This window comes from Lissotriton vulgaris, chromosome 6, assembly GCF_964263255.1.
Source record: "Lissotriton vulgaris chromosome 6, aLisVul1.2, whole genome shotgun sequence".
Taxonomy (NCBI): Eukaryota; Metazoa; Chordata; class Amphibia; order Caudata; family Salamandridae; genus Lissotriton; species Lissotriton vulgaris.
In genome coordinates, this window is record NC_141694.1 from 1,006,831,120 (window position 1) to 1,006,846,774 (window position 15,655).

General features: G+C 47.8%; 1 protein-coding gene and 1 pseudogene across 1 annotated transcript in view; one reads left to right on the plus strand and one right to left on the minus strand.

The window, feature by feature from the left end:
* The window catches only part of URB2 (URB2 ribosome biogenesis homolog), a 966,667-nt gene that overhangs the window by 938,924 nt on the left and 12,088 nt on the right, over positions 1-15,655 (minus strand). The gene's annotated exons all lie outside the window — the stretch shown is intronic.
* Positions 4,124-4,811, plus strand: LOC147708340 (uncharacterized; annotated as a pseudogene).

The window sequence follows — 15,655 nt, forward strand, 5'->3', positions numbered from 1 at the left end:
ACATCCCACGACACAGCCACATCTCCGGACACCTGAGAGACCTGCACTGGCTCCCCGTCAACAAAAGAATCACCTTCCGGCTCCTCACCCACGCACACAAAGCCCTTCACGATCAAGGCCCGAGCTACCTTAACAACCGAATCAACTTCTACGCTCCCAAACGCCACCTCCGATCTGCCAGCCACGCCCTCGCCGCCGTCCCACGCATCCGTAGAGCCACAACAGGAGGAAGGTCCTTCTGCTACCTGGCCGCCAAGACCTGGAACTCCCTCCCGGCCGACCTGCGCCTGACCCAAGACCACCTCTCCTTCAGGAAGAAGCTCAAGACCTGGCTGTTCGAGCAGTAACGGCACCACCCCCCCCCCCCCCTAAGCGCCTTGAGATCCATACTTTACAAATAATTGTCAAAGATGAAGGAAACTATTCGCCCCCCTTTCATCTGTAACTTCAGACAGATGGTCAGCTAATCTGCCATTAGACATCAATTATAGAAAAATAGTTTATTTATGACAGATGTGTAGCTTACAAAGCAGTCACTCTAATTCACTGCCCTGCGTATCTCAACTCCACAGGTTATGAGGGAGGAACGAACTTGAAAGCAAAAAATACCTTTTGCCGGAAAGCCCAAGTTGAAAACCATCCACACTCACCATCAGTCCTTCGTCAGGAGCTGCAAACCTTTATATGACACTCTCTCCCTACCAAACTCTGTACCAGACACACACTCATCTCATTCCATCCACATCTAAAGACATAGTTCTTCAGACTGTAATTCAACTAACTGTGAATATAAATACGTTCATATACTCCGAACATCCCCGGCCTCTCGTATTTCCATCTGTCTATATATGCTTGTTTTCACACCCTATGGTGGAGCTTAATCTTAGCTGTTCTCCTTCCTTCTCCTTTTCACCTGTAACTTTCCTCTAGGTCCTCTTCCTGCATATTCCTGCTCTCTTTCTATTACCTTCCTGTTTTACCTCCTCCTGCCTTCCACCAATTAGATCTCTATACAAATTTACGCTCCACAGAACCCCTTACCTCCTGGCCCTGCCAATTGGGCCTAAATAATTTAACTGCCTTCTTACTTTCGTGTAAGTCATGGATTCTACCAGACTCCTTCTGACCCCTGATTTCCCACCATGTCCTCCTGTTGGTCATCTGAGACCTTGTTTTATGTTATTCTTGAATTGTTTGATGCAAGACAATTTCAAGTCACTGTTAATGTTTTACTATAAAGCACCTCTATACTTTACAGTGCTTATGCACTATATAAAACAGTTTAATAAATAAAAATCATCGGTGGGCAAAACACAGATGCTAGTTGGTATGAGTAAAGGAGTTTTCACATATATAATAGTTAGATCTGGTAGGAACAACAGCAGATCATTATTATTATTATTATTATATTCTTATATAGTGCCAGAATCGACCACCGAAGGGGTATCTCCGCGCTTGCCTTGGGAACCCATCCTGGTTTTTCCCTGTGAGATAGCCCTTACAGGGCATCCGCAAGGTGAAAGCCAGGCATCCCGCCGCGGGGGGGCCGTTGTGGAGATTAAGCAAGCTTAATGCCCAGAGTTGCAGAGTGTGAAGCCATGATTAGCTCAGGCACCGAAGCGAGAATTATCGAGTCCATGGACATTTGAGCTCAAGACCCTGCCGCGTCGGGAATTGAACCCTGGTCCCGGGTCTGACCTCTGCTTCAGGGTCTGCCTGCTCTAACCAGTGAGCCACACTTCTCCACACATCATCCCATGCTAACATTGAATACTTTACTAATTTTAGACACTATGCATGTTCTTAGGGAAACTTTTTAAAGGAACTACTAGAATGACTCATTCCCCCTATTTTCATCCTGCATAATTGCCCTGACACTCAACTCTGATAGAGCATCGCTTGACTGTCATGCCTGTTCCTGTCTTGTGCGTTTCTGTCAGCCTGCTAAACTCCACCATAAGTTCCATACCAGGCCTTTTTTGATCGGGAAAAGGTCCACGTCATTTTAACTGAAACTAGCCAAAAGGCTCATCTGCCATACATTCCCATCACTGAGCTTAGCAGAGTTTGTCAAAACCTTAACTTCAAACAGTTTCATAAAAGCACTCTTTCCCATATCTATCTTGACACGTTGCTTAACCCACATCCATTCTTCTTACTTCAAAACCACATTTTTAACACCAGGTTTTTTAACGCAACAATTCTTAACGGTCAACTGTGTCTTCTTAATACTCTCCCTGACATCTGCAGTGACCATTGTACACATCCAGACTTTGAAATCCAACTAAATTATCCTTGACAGAAGGTGTTCTTTTCTTTATAACCAGGGGACTGTACCACATTAAATTAGTTGTTCTGCAGTACGTCCAAACCCTTTTACTTCAAATTTTCTTTCTCTGAATTTTTTACTTCTGTTAGCCAACCAAGGGCCAGATGTAGGTAAACAAATACCGGTCGGTAACGGCCGAAAAAACCGAATTTTGGCCGTCACCGACCGACCGACTCGTGTAGGGGCTCAAAAAACTACAGAATCTGTAAACTTACTGAATCGGTAAAGTTACCGACTCAGTAAATTTACCGACTGTAAATTTACTGAATCAGAAAAATTTACAGAGTCGCTAAATTTACCGATTCGGTAAATAAGAAATGGTAAAAAAGCATTTTGAGATGTAGGTAACCTCTAAAATACCGAATTTGCATGAAAATCGGTATTTAAGAGTCTGTATTTACCATGGATTGAAAGCAGGTGGTAATCAGGTGAGGGCTATAAAAAAGGGCCCAAAATGCAACAGTTTGACCAGAATGGCGGCATTCTATGTGATTGTGAGGCGGCTACGGCTACAGGCAGAAGGAGAGAGGGTCTGGAGAAGGGAGGAGCAGGTCTACAGACAAAGGATCACCCTTTTCCAACTCACTGATGCAGAGATCCAACAAAGGTACAGGCTACATCCCCAAACCATCCTGGACCTGATCAGGGACCTGCACCTACTTGGAGCATCCAACCCCAAGGGCACACGCCATCCCACCCCATGTGCAGGTGCTGTGTAGCCTATACCTGCTTGCCTTTGCCAGTTACCAGAGTGTCATTGCTGCGGTAGGTGGGGTGTCCCAGAGCTGCCTGTCCCGTTTCTTTAGGAAGTTCCTAGAGGCCATGATGCAGCGAATGCATCACTACATCACCTTTCCTGAAACGCACGCTGAACTGCTCAGGACAAAGACAGGGTTCTATCAAGTAGCGCACTTCCCCAACGTCATTGGTTGCATTGATGGCACCCACATTCCAATTTGCCCACCTGCTGCCACAGAGTACATCTACAGAAAATCAACCCACACCATAAATGTACAAGTAATCTGCGATGCAGACCACATCTTCACGGATATAGTGGCCAAGTTTCCAGGCAGTACCCACGACTCCTACATCTTCCAGAATAGTGGGATCTACGCCCGCCTGACAGCGGGGGAATTTGGCGAAGGCTACTTGCTAGGTAAAACAGTGTGTGGCACTCCCTTGATACATGTGTCAGATGTATGTGAATGTGTGCATGTGAGTAACGTTTTTCTCATTTTTATATAGGGGATAGTGCATATGCCGTCCGGTCCTTCATCCTCACACCCTACCTCAACCCTCAGCCAGAGGCGATACAACAGGGCACAAAAATCTACCCGGAACATTGTGGGGCGCACATTTGGACTGTGGAAAAGCAGGTTCCGCTGCCTCCACAAAAGTGAAGGGGCACGACAGTACACACCAGTGACCTGCTGCAAGATTATTGCAACCTGTGCAATGTTGCACAACCTTGCCATGAAGAAGGGCACCGAGGTGGAACTATCAGATTATGAGGACCATGATGACGAACAAGCACTGCCTGAATCCAACACTGCAGGAGTTGCAATACCAACAGATGGCAGACACAGACGGGAAGAGATCACACGCAACTACTTTTAAGTAAGTAAAGAGACACAGACAGGTGGAGTATCCACCCAATGTAGTTTAATTTTGTCACTACGCAGGTTCCCAAAGCACAATTGTGCAACTCAAATAATATACATTCAATGATGTTAGTTCTGGGTCACTTCCCCATTAACTGAATTACTCATTTTCGCCCACGCCTACCAGTGCCAGATGTTTGTGGCTGGCTGTCTTCACTTGGCGTTTGGGCTGCTGCCTCACCCTGGCGCCTGCTGCTCCTCCGTGTCTCTACGATAAGGGGGCTTGCCATGCTGCTCCTACTTGTGCTCCCTTCACTCTCTGGAACATCCAGAGCAGCAGTTTGTGCATTTATCAGCACCTCAACAGCACTGGTCAGACTAGCAATGCCCCTAGTAACCTCAATGCTATTTTGCGTGAGTCCCTCCTGCATGTTTATGCATCTCCTGCATAGCAGGGAAGTGGCTATGGCCAGGCGGTTGATGGCTTTATTTTTTTGCTGCGCACGCTGCTTCTCCTTGCGCCTTGATGAAGTTTCCTTATCTAGTTTGGTGCACAGAAGCTGCACCGATTGGGACATATCATGAATCCCTGCTGCAATCTCCTTGTTGACATCAACTAGTTCTCTCATGCCCTTCCCTATGACTTCCATGTTGTGGTGTAGGGTCCTCATTTGGCGTTGGACAGACATGATGGCCTTTCCCTGCATCCTTTGGATCTTCACCATGCTCCCCTCCAGGCCACAGAACACACTGGGACCCTCCACACGTTCAGCTACACTGCTTTCTCGGAGCCTGCGGCGTCTGGAAACAGTACGGGACACCTCTACACTGGACTGCAGTGCTACCTTCACCAGGCAAGGTGTGGGTCTTCCCCCTGCTGATGACTCCATTTCCAATAGTGGGGCAACAACGTGCCTCCGGCTCTGTTGTGCGGCAGGTGTTGTCACAGTCAGTGATGCTGGCATTTCTGGGGATGACAGTAACAGAGGGGATTGTGTATGTTGTGGGGACACCTGCAACTCTGGAGCCATTCCAGTGTCTTGAGATGGTGGCTGTGTACTTGGTGCACCTGTGTCCTCTGATACATTCTGTGCACTTAGACCCGACTCCTGACTCCCATCCCTCTCTGGTGCCGTGCCTTCAGTCTCCCGGGAACCCCTGCAAGATGTCTCACCTGTGGACATATGAGCGTACATTAGCTAAGTGCTACTGTCTCACAGGCACTACAATGAAATAATTTTCACTTGAACAATGTACATGTTGCCTGCGTTTATTTCTGTCTGGAATCATTTCCCTAACTTGCTTGTTGCTATGCTGTATGACATGGTCTTTCATTTCCTGACTACATGTCCCATAATGCATTGCTCCTGTATAGTGCTAGCTGTACTGGACAGGGGTTCACTTAGCCACATAGGGTAAAGGGAAGGATGATGGTGTGGGGGGGTGGGGGGTGGGATTGCTGTGCATGCATCTTACCTTTTCTGCTGGCAGCTCTGGCTGAGCTGTCGGCTTCTCCCAATCCGCAGACGCTTTCAGGTTCTATGGTTGAGCTCACCATCTCCTCCAGGTCAGTTAGGGAGGGTGCTGGGTTCTTCCCTCCACCAGTTTTGCTTGCCTGCTTGTGGTGTTCATCAATTTGTTTTTGTCAGGCTCATGAGGTCGTAACACCTCTTTTTAAGGTCCTCTATATCTCTTGGAGTCACTCCAACTGCATTCACTTGATCTTGAATGTGCAGCCAAATATTTCTTTTGGCAGATTCAGCCACAGTGACTGCCTGCCAAACAGTTTTCTGTACCCCTTCACCACCTCCTCAACAAGGACCTGCAGCTCCATGCTCCTGAATTTTAGTTTCCTCTTCCTCTCTGGCTGATCTTTGTCTGTGCTGCTTGCCATTTTTCAAATTTAAAAGTACACAAAACTCTTTCTGCTGCTCAGGGACTCCCTGAAGAATGAAACAAGCATTTACAATGCAATGGTTTTGCCTTTGTTAAAGTTTGAGCTATTGGCAATGCTCTTGACATTTTTTTTTTAACATAAATAAATGGCATTGTCATTTGCAATGCCACTAGCTTTATCTTTTGCAAATGACACCCACAAACACCTACAGAGAGCCCCCCCCAACACACACCCACACAGAGCCCCCTGCACACACTGCGAGCCCCCCCACACACTGAGAGCCCCCCCACACACTGCGAGCCCCCCCACACACACTGCGAGCCCCCCCACACACACTGCGAGCTCCCCACACATAGTGAGAGCCCCCCCCAACACTGAGAGCCTCCCCCAAACACTGAGAGCCTCCCCCAGACACAGAGCCCCCCCCACCACACAGAGCCCCCCCACCACACAGAGCCCCCCCCACACACAGAGCCCCCCGCCCACAGACAGTGAGCCCCCCCCCCCCTTGTCTGGCAATGTACATCAGTCCCTCAGAGTTCTATACAGCTTTGGAGAGAGTTATTCTGCAACTGTTCATTATAAAGAATATATTCGTTCCCAACTATACATTAAAATGATATTGCAAGATACCTGCAGTTCCAAGTCCTTTTTAAGTAACCCGCTTTCGGACTCTTTCCTCTAGAAGGTCACAATGCTCCTTGGTGACTTGAATAGCTCATATTACAAATGTTACGGTGGACAATATATCTCATACAAGCCACTTTCAGATGGACGCAGGCAGCTGCTTAGAAACTTCTTTTAACAACATACACAGTGAGGTCAAGGTCCTAGTATGCGAGTGCACGTATTGTTGTAAGACATCAATAAGGCACATGAGGATGACACACAGAAGCATGCATAGGCACAATCTTGCACAGTGACTTCACTAGATTGAAAAACACCATAACTTCTGAAGAATCTGAAGATTGATGTATAAAAGGTTGCATGGCTGAATGATGGATGTGTGAAAAGGCGCCGTGGTGTGTTTTGAAAGTGATGGGTGCTTCAATTCATTTATGCTGGAAAGACAAATGTGGCACATGGGTGGGGCAATGCCTAAACTACCAGAGAACTATTTCACTTATGGTTTTTCTGCCACTGACCAGAGGTATAAATCAATTCCAGTGGAAACACAGTGAGGCCCACCGGCATGTAACTGCAGCACTGAAAAACTACCTATGACAGATTATATCTTACCTGTCCATGGAAACTCACTGTTGCCATTATGCTGAACGCATTATGGCCAAAACCTTCTATACAAATATTAGAGCAGTGCTTAATCTAAACATATCAAAGCAGTGGCTACACTGTAGTGAACTGTTACATGTGTATAGTGCTTCATAGGCTTGACGAGGCCACGAAGCACTTCGATTCTCACTGGGTCCTAGGTGCAAGGCTGTAGAATGAGCTATGAGGGATGAGTTGAGGTGCGCGTGGTTCGAAGACATGCTTCAGATAAGGTGTGGAGTTTAGTTTGAGGAACTGCAGTCGTGCATACCTACTTACCCTTTGTACAAGTCAGACATTGTATTGTGTTTCTAGTAAACGGAACTGCTAATTAAGTCTTCTGTACTATGGAAACTGTAGGAGACTGTCAACATGCATTAGTGTAGCAGGCACTGAAATTCAGAGTTTGGCCGTCTGCACAGAGGTCCTACAAGTTGGATTATTTGTTCTGAATGGAGGAGCAGACAGTAACGGTGCAAATCCTGAGCATAAAGTTATTTTTTGGTGATACAAGTACAGTTTCTGTAAAGGGTTGCTCAGTGAGCTACACACATTGCTTTAAAGGCGATCTTTCTAGATACTATGAGCCAATACAAGTAGAAATGGGCCATATGGGAGGTCATATTGCATTTGTAGATTTTGCGCCATCTGGCTGCCACATTTTGAATTCTCTCAGTAGTAGGTACGGTACTCTGAAGGAGCACCCAATGGCATAGTCATGGTGAGATTGTATAGGGGTAATGACAGCTTTTACTGTTTGCAGAAACCACAGGTAAGAGACAATTTTACTTGCGAGAATGTATTACCGGAAGAGGAACTTATTGCATCAGGGATTATGCGAACAATTCCATTTTTAAAAGTACTCAAGATCGGGCACGGGCTTGGTTTTCTTTTACTGACTAACCTTGCAAATTAAAGCAAGTGGTTGGGGAAAAATAACGAACACTAAAATGCACTGGAAACTTACTTCCGGCGGTCCCTAAAGGCTTTTAGCTACACTTGTTGACATCAATTAACAAGGAGAGACGAGACAGATCATGAAACCCACCTCAGAGACATATTATATAGCTGCTAGGGTGTCAAATCCTCCCCTATTGACCCCTGAGAGGGGATTCAGCCCTCCACCCCCGACTCCTCCCTCAGGGCACACACTGACACATGGAACAAGGCAAGCAATGGCTTCCCGGCTCCACTCACTTTCAAAAGAAGCCCAAAACAAACATTTGTCCTACCAAAACAAGCCCAACAAGCATTACAATGCCGGAGACACAGGGGGAGGAGGGAACGGGCACACAGTGGGAGGGGGGGGGGGGGGGGGTGCGGGAACGGGCACACAGACAGCGGGAGGGGGGCGGTAGGGCACACGGACAGTGGGAGGGGGGCGGGGGAAGACAGCAAGCACTCACAAAAATGAGAAAAACATACCGGGCAAAGACTTCGGTTCCGAGGGAGGGGTGGGGAATTCAGCGAGAGTGGGCGGGAAAGGCGAGCACGCCCACAGTGCACTGGGGCGCCATGACAGCGGGAGGGGACTCACCGGTCTCTCCAGTGTTCCGCTGGTTCTCCTCCGGTTGGCGTCGGGCGAGGCTCCTCCTCTCCGGGGCCTCGCCGAAGACGGGGCGGCGGCTGCGGGCTCCTTCTCACGGCCCGAGCAGGAAGGCGGGTGCCGGCAATGCCGGACCAGATTCGGGGGCGTTCCCGAGAATTTTTGGCTTTCGGCTGACGTAGCGTGACGTAGCCAAAAGCCAAAAATTCTCGGGAACGCCCCCGAATCAGTTCCGGCATTTACGGACAGGCCCGTCTTCCAATGGCTAGCCTCCATTTATGGAGCTAGCCAATGGAAGACGGGGCCGTTCCTGTCTCCCCTACTATACCTAAAAAGGGACTTTACCATTGCCTACCCCGCTCAGGTGGACACCCATCTGTGGGAAACCAATAGGGAATTCCGCGCGACCCAACAAGAAGACCCTGTGTTGCAAGAAGCCTGGGACCGTGCCCTGGACAATGAGGACCCACTACAAGTAGGTCCTTACTTCTTCCGAAAGAATGGACTCCTGTACAGGAAAGGGGGGCCCCAGCAATCCCCCCAGTTGGTTATCACTGGATTGTTTCGTGACAAAGTACTGTATCTGGCCCACAGCCACTTACTAGGAGGATATTTCAGCGACGAAAAAACAGGACAAACGATCCTAGAGACGTTTTATTGGCCTGGCGTACACGGGCAAATAAAACGGTATTGCAGGGAATGCCCGGTCTGCCAGAGAAACAGCCGGTATCGTCCCCCGAGGGTTCCTCTCCAACCCCTCCCTCTTATTGATGTCCCTTTTACCAGAGTGGGGATGGACCTTATAGGACCCCTGCTACCCTCTAGGAGTGGGTGTAGGTATGCTCTTGTGTTGGTGGACTATGCCACCCGTTTCCCGGAAGCAGTCCCCTTGCGCCAACCCACCACCCAAAACATAGCCAAGGCCCTCATCTCCATCTTCTCTAGAGTGGGTTTTCCCCGCGAGATCTTGACCGATCAAGGGACGCCTTTTGTCTCCTCCCTCATGCGCCAAGTGTGTTCCCATTTGGGTATCAAACAAATAAGAACCTCTGCTTACCACCCCCAGACTGACGGGTTGGTGGAACGCTATAACGCTACCTTAAAAACTACCCTTAAGGAACTCTTGGGCCTAGAGAGCAAAAGGTGGGAAGAGATGCTTCCCCTTGCTCTTTTCGCCATACGGTGTAAGGTTCAAAGCAGTACCGGATACTCACCGTATGAGTTGTTGTATGGGCGAGCACCCCGGATCCTGTTAGACATGGCTCGCGAGGCCTGGGAAGCTGAACCGGACCGAACCAGGCCTCTACCCGAATATGTAGACAATCTCCGGACCCACTTAGGACAAATAAGGGAGATCGTGAGACAGAACATGGTGGCCGCCCAGGTAACGCAGAAACATCAGTACGACAAAGGAACCAAGGCCTGCTCTTTTAACCCTAGGGACCTTGTGTTGTTACTCTTGCCATCTTCTGACCATAAGCTACTAGGGCAGTAGCAGGGCCCGTTACCCGTCCTAAGACAAGTGACTCCTGTCACATACGAAGTCGAGACGGACTCCACCCGAGGGATCACCCAAATCTACCATGTGAACTTCCTAAAAAAGTGGGAGGGACCCCGTCCTGTCCTGTCCGGTATACAAACCCTTCCTTTTGAAGGTTGCCTGGACTCAGACCTGCCTGAAAGAAACAAACAGGACCTCAGACGGTCCTTATCCTCTATGTAAACAGTGTTTTCATCCCTACCGGGACACACCACCGTAGTGGAACATTTCATCCACACAGAACCGGGAAAAACAGTAAGACAAAGGCCCTACCGTATCCCTGAAGCACGCAGAGCCATCATTAAAGAAGAGACGAACCAGATGCTGAGGATGGGCATCATAGAACCCTCCAGCAGCAGCTGGAACTCGCCCATCGTTCTAGTTCCTAAGCCCGATAGCTCTACTAGAATCTGTATCGATTTCAGAGAGGTGAATAAGATCTCTGCTTTCGACTCCTATCCCCTACCCCGCGTAGATGAGATGGTGGAGCACATAGGCAAAGCCAAGTATATAAGCACCCTTGACCTGTGCAAGGGTTATTGGCAGATCCCCCTAAAAAAAAGAAGACAAACCAAAGACTGCGTTCTCAACCCCTGAGGGCTTGTTCCAGTACAAGGTGATGCCCTTCGAGCTTCACGGAGCTCCGGCTACGTTTCAGAGGGCTATGAACCTTGTGTTGCAACCCCATTCAAGATATGCCGGGGCATACCTAGACGACATCGTCATCTATAGTGACAGTTGGGAACAACATCTACACCATTTGCAATCCGTAGTAAACTCCCTTGGGAATCATGGTTTCACCATCAACCCCGCCAAGACCACGTTAGCGGCACAAAGCGTGAAATACCTGTTGGGTGAAGGGGTCATCCGTCCGCAAGACAACAAGATCAAGGCCATTCAAGCCATACCCTTCCCTCAAACCCGTAAAGAACTCCGTACCTTTCTCGGTTTGCTGGGATATTATAGGAGATTTATCCCCAATTTCTCCCAAACCGCGGCACCATTGACCGACCTGTTGAAGAAGGCCACAAGAACAGAAGAGAAGCTGCAACACTCCTCTCCCTTGCGGTTACAAGCCTTTAACCTACTCAAACAGTCCCTGATTTCCGAACCAGTGCTAATCAGCCCGATTATACACAGCCCTTCATCCTGCAGACTGACGCCTCCGATCAGGGTTTGGGGGCTGTCCTGTCACAGAAAGATCCGAAAGGGGTCGAAAAACCGATCCTATACCTCAGTAGGAAACTCTTCCCACGAGAATTGAACTATGCAGTTGTTGAAAAAGAGGCCCTAGCAATCAAATGGGCCGTAGAAAGCATTCGGTACTACCTGGAGGGTCGTGAGTTTCTCTTATACACTGACCACACCCCACTAGAGTGGATGGCCCGCAACAGGGGCCACAACGACCGAGTCCTCCGGTGGTTTCTCTCTCTACAGCCATTTCGGTTCAAAACGTTACACCGAAAGGGGCTGGAATAGGGTAATGCAGATTATCTCTCTCATTATCCACCTCCATCAAACCCTACAAGAAAGACTGCTAGGGAAAGGGGATGTGGAGAAGAAGCTGCCCTTACCTCCCCGGAGCGACGTCAAAGCCAGGGGTCCCTGACCTCCGCGACGGGTCGTGCAGCGTCCCTTCCAAACCGGACTCCTCCTCTCTCTCTTCCCCTACAGGAACCGGCAACAACCGCCGAGCCCGAAGGACCGGAAGCGATCCCCCTTGACCCCGGAAGTGAGGCACCATTTGGAGGAACCGGAAACAACCGCCTCCGACCCCGGAAGCGCTTTCCCGGAAACCAGCCCGGAACAGAGAAAAGCCGTCTGGAAGGAAGGAGAGGCGTTCAAAGCAGCGGACTCGTGGCAGGAGACAGAGGCAGGCGTAGAACCACCGACAGCGAGCGGAGCAGAAGAACAGAGACGAGGACGAGGAGGAGGACGTCTGGACGGAAGACTGGTGGCGTCCTCAGGAGGTGGCTGGAGAGCGGCCGCAACTCGCAGGAGAGTTGCGGCTGGGCACTTGAGTACACTCTATCCTTTCTCCGTGTTCCCTCTGTATTTAGCTGTAAAATACTGTATAGAGACCCTCACGAGCACCAAGCACTGTATATTGAAGTCTATCACTGGCACTGTATAAAAGACCCGAGCACCGTTGCCTGTCACACGCAACACCCTCTTCCCATTCCCTCTCTTGCTTGCCTTTTACAATCCTACCCTACCGGCCCTTCCTCACGTTCGGTTTCCGATCCCTTCACTCCCCGGTGTAGGTGGAATTACTCAACAGTCCTTTGCTGCACTGGACTAACCGCCCTGTATTCTCTCTCCCTTGTATGCCTCCAAGGAGTGCCAGTGCCCTATCTTCGCGAAGACGACATCGGCCCAGCAGAAGACAACCCCGCCACGCCAGACCCTCATCCCAGCTATCCCAGCCCTGCACTCCCTCCCGGGACTCATCCATCAAAACTCTGATCCTAAAGACTTTGTGCCCTGAACTTTCAATAAAAGTCGCTGACCATAGCACACTATATCCGGCCTCCCCGCCTGTTATTCCGGTCCGCCCAACCCCCTACTCCACAGGGAACCATAGAGCAGGGACTGAACCTGGCCTTACTTATAGACAAATATACAAAGGCTAAAAGGGGGAAACTTTCTCACCTTTGTAGATTTGAGCTCAGCGTTCGACTGCGTTAACCACAGCATATTATGGGCTACTTTAGAAGAAGATCTTAAGATGGACCCGGTTTTATTATTGCTTATAAAGGAATTGTACAAGAATGCAGGGGTGAGGGTGCGCTTTGGGAAGAAGGGGGGTAGTGTTCGGCCAAATTCCCGATTGAAAAGGGTGTCAGACAGGGGTGCATACTGCCCCCTTTTCTTTTTACACTTTATATAAATAGTTTGGGCCAACATCTCAGTAGAGACCAAAGTGATTATCCCCTCTTATTATACGCCGACGATGCGGTGATTATGTCAAAAACACAACGGGGCCTTCAAAGGGCAGTGACCAGCTTTGCCATCTACATGAAATGTTAGCTTATGTTTTTAACAAATAGATCTGGGACTATTGCAAATGAATTATGTTCCATCTGATGTAATGCCTATTTTAAATTTCATTCATGCATGTATGTACATATCCTTCTTTTGCTCTTTGTGCTTTTATGATTTCTTATGTAATGAAATCGAACTAAGCTTTTTACTTACTTATACACCAAACTGCGTTTTATTAAAGTGGTGGTAGATCATTTATATATATATTTGGCATATTGTAATCAAACGGAGAGTTCATGTGATGCACACAAAGGTGCTGAAGCACAGTGTGTCACACACAGTGCTTCTTGGTGAGGAAAAAGTAGTGAGTTCACAATATATCCATTTAGCACTGGATGAAAACATTTTATGCAGTCTGAGATTACGGAACAACTTCTTCACTAAGCAGGCATTTTTTGATTAAAGAATTCAGTCTAATGATGATATTTATGGAAGTTTCTACAATCAAGTAAACTGTAAGTAGGGCTTTAAGTGAGCCGGGTCTCACCGGTGATGAGAACCGGCTGGTTTTTAAAGGTGGCCTCGAAACAGGTCTCTTTTGGGCTCTGCATTGTGCCCTGGCACAGGCGGACTGCAGTGACAGCAGGCACATCATGTGCGCCGCTCACACTTCTCACCAGTGGACAAGTTACAGCATGAGTTATGCCAGTGAGGGAAAGCCTTGAAGTCATTTTCTCTCTGGATTTCCCTTCTCTATTTAAAACTCAGGAGCAGTAACATTGACGTGGTGTCACCAGGGCTTTAAGTGGAAGAGTGTATGCACTGTGGAACACACGCACGATGTTAAGACAGGAAATATGGAGAACATTTCTCGAGTTTTATGCCTCTAACATGCGGTCAGCTGCTTGATTAACACTGGATGGAAGCCTTGTTCTCGCCCAGTCAAGTTGCAATGTGAATTAGGAAGCGTTGAGATTTCATTCTCGCTCCATACGTTCATATTCCAGAAGTCTGACACTGATGAAAGTAGTTATTGCTGTTACAGCGCCAACGTTTAGCAGGCGCTTTAAATCCATATGTGGGAGAGCCACTAATGTCAGTGAATTCTCTGCCAAGCCGCCTCCAGGTGAACACTTCCCAGGTTTCTGGAAAGGGGTCATGATAGGATGGAGTGAGTAAATCTGATGTCCAGCATTGGTCTAAGAGGACTGTATTCATCCCAGTTTTAAAAAAAACATGTAACAGTTACCTTCAGATTCATTGCATTTACATTTATTGTATGTGAAAATCTAATGTGGATCTGGCCATCCTGGACTTACGTTTGACCTCCTAGGATACGTGACTATTGCGCTTCATGCGCCTTTCATTCACAAGCATCGGGGCAAAATTCACAAACAATATCAAATTAGAGAAACTGAAAAATCTCTATTTAGAGAGTAAGCCTTGTTCATTCTTTGACTGCAGAAGGCATCATTTTCAAATGGGAATCGTCACAGCCACCCTGACTGCATAGCAGATCATGTTCTTGTCCTGATTTGTGACAAAGGAGGCGTGAGCATAATGCTTTCCTCTATACCTACAGACTACCCGTTGAGTATTACTGACAACAGGTTAAAGTTTTTTTTGTTTTTGTTTACCATTCTGTATATGTGTTTTAGCTATGCAAAGACTCGAACGTTGCTTTTACATCTTTGGCTTGAAGGATCCTGGCTTCCAAAATAAGCTTGAACTTGATCATTTCTGGTGGTATCTCAAGACCAACATATGGATAACATACCTTTTCTTTTACAGCCAGAATATTCTCCCTTCATAATTTTAAAGGATAATTTCCCCAGGAAGTAACACCTGGAACCGAGGCCCATGCAGGAATGTTCTTCAAATAGTTCATATAAGCGAATTTCTAGGAGTGCTCCATGCTATTTTAATCTTTGCACACACACAACCACACATACAACCACAACCACACACAAACCTCACACACAAAACCACACACAACCACACGCACACACAACCACACCTGTCAGTGCACACTTTCACCAGGCACAAACAGCACCAGCCGTCGGTGCACGCTTCCACCAGGCACACACCACAGACATCAGTGCATACATCAATTGTTAACGCATCCACAATTAACTATTGTAGTAATCGCAGTATGGCGCACTTTACTTTAAACATATTCATATAAAGCGCAGCATGCCACTATTGCTACAAAAATAAATACACATTTTTTTGGCCTACAATTTATGGACTTTTGCAGCAATTGGTGTTGCAATATTTAGCAATGCCAATAGCTCAAACATAATTAATGCGAGACCTATTGCATTGCAAATGCTTGTTTCTTTTGAATTTGAGGATCGTATTTTGGCATGGAATCAAGTTCCTCAAGGGTATACGGAGAGTCCATCCACTTTTAATCAGATTCTGAAAGAGTGTCTAGAAATGTTAGTCATGCCCTGAAATTCAGTCTTAGTGCAATATATGGATGACC